The 1,797-nt window shown below is 34.8% G+C and overlaps 1 long non-coding RNA gene across 1 annotated transcript; it reads right to left on the reverse strand.

The window, feature by feature from the left end:
- Positions 1-237: 237 nt before the first annotated feature.
- LOC138029378 (uncharacterized) lies at positions 238-1,797 on the reverse strand. The gene is made up of 3 exons (XR_011127876.1): positions 1,666-1,797; positions 1,350-1,533; positions 238-394 (listed from the first exon to the last, which is right to left on the reverse strand). It is a non-coding gene; the product is annotated as an uncharacterized lncRNA (long non-coding RNA).

Here is a 1,797-nt window from a genome sequence, read left to right on the forward strand (position 1 = left end):
GACAAAGGTACCTTATTACATGAAATTTTCGCAACACTTTAATTTCGCGATTTTTTTTTAATCGCGAAGTTTAAGTGACGCGAACAATACGTGTCGCAAACATAACATAACGCGAAAATTAAATGAATAACAATAAATCAATAATAGCTAATAACGAAGAAAGGACGAGTTTATTATCATTAAAACGTTGACAAAATCAACCTCTTCATACCAAGACATTTACAGTCGAGGATAGAGGCTAATTCATTCCAGTCTTAATGTTTTCATTTCTTGATTTTTACCTCAGTTATTCATGATCTGTAAAAGCGATTTTGTACGTTCCATGGATTGGAAGCAATTAATTCATGCATGTATGTTGTTGAGCTTTCCTCAGTGCCGTTGTCAGTCATGATTCCTGAGTTTTTAAAACAAAGATTCGTGATTCTTAAACGATTTAAAACTATTATTTATGATTCATGATTCCACTACCATCGTGAAATTCACACAAACGACTATGAAGATCATGGTCAATTGACTAAAAAAGTTAACGAAATGTAAAATTCTTATGGAAATTGTTAGACCTTTGTTATTACTGTTCTCATATAAACCCATCGCTGCATCTCTTGTTGTAAATTTTGACGTTATTGTAAATGAAGTTGTTCTACTTGCTTCAAGGATAAGATAAATAACTTCAAATAGCGTCTTCCTAAAGATCGCGAAATTAAAGTGATTCATAGTACAAGAATTTCGCAAAAAGGCGAAATTTAAGTGCCGCGAATTAACTTGTCGCGAAAATTTCATGTAACAAGGTATGTAAAGATGGAGTAGAAATGGAGCTGTGGATCAATGAGGCATTATGTATGCGACAGTTTTCCGGGAAAATGTTTGGACCGTTAAAGATTAGACCGTTCAAAAAGCGAAACGGAAACACTTTGAATGAATCGAGACCACTTATTAAACGCTTTACTTCACTGAAGGGCATATTAGTTTGGAAAAGGAAATAAGGGCTGAAGTGTACAAGACAAGTGAAGGAAATCCAAAGGTTCATCTTGTTCCAGAAATATATTGTTTCCCACTTACCAAAGTTTTGGGTAAATAAAGTTTCCTTCGAGTACTTGACGGTACAAGAAGCGACTTGCCCAAAGCGAATAAAAATTTCATCAGAGATATTTCTTGAAAGACATTCTTCTAAAACTACTCAAAAGTTAACATTAAACTTCTAAAAGATGTATTATTAAATGCAACACATTGAAGAAATGTTCAAGGATCACTTACTATAGACACAGAGCAACAACATTTGCTAACGGTCGGGTTAAAATGTAATAAAAATATGCTTAGAGTCAATTAAATAAAGTGGAGAGCAAATTTACCTTAGCTTCATCGGGTGCAGAACATTTAGAGAACTCTCAGTTTGCCATTTAACAAGCGACCGTCCACACGAAGAGTTGCTATTATTTTTCTTCTTGCCACAAAAGTTGGTCTTGTTTTTGTAAGTTTTGACGTCTTATGTCTTGTACCATAGGTTCTTGTCCGCGGTGAGAAGGCTTCCTCCTGCTTTTAAAGAAAACGCCAAAACTAAACATGAGACTTATTTTGACTCTAGTGGAATAAATTAAAAATTACAGCAACAACGCACTCGGCGAGCGCCAAAACGTTCAAACATTCTGTACGTCGAGAATTTCTTACCATGAAGCAAGCTTGTTTTCAACGGAAACCGTCTTCGCCTTGAATTATTTGTAGCTTCGTTTTTTTAGCCCTACGTTGAATTCTTTTCTGGTCAAAAATCACTTTTCTCAAATTCGAAAAAACATGACTCGC

This window comes from Montipora capricornis, chromosome 13 (assembly GCF_036669925.1).
Source record: "Montipora capricornis isolate CH-2021 chromosome 13, ASM3666992v2, whole genome shotgun sequence".
Lineage (NCBI taxonomy): Eukaryota > Metazoa > Cnidaria > Anthozoa > Scleractinia > Acroporidae > Montipora > Montipora capricornis.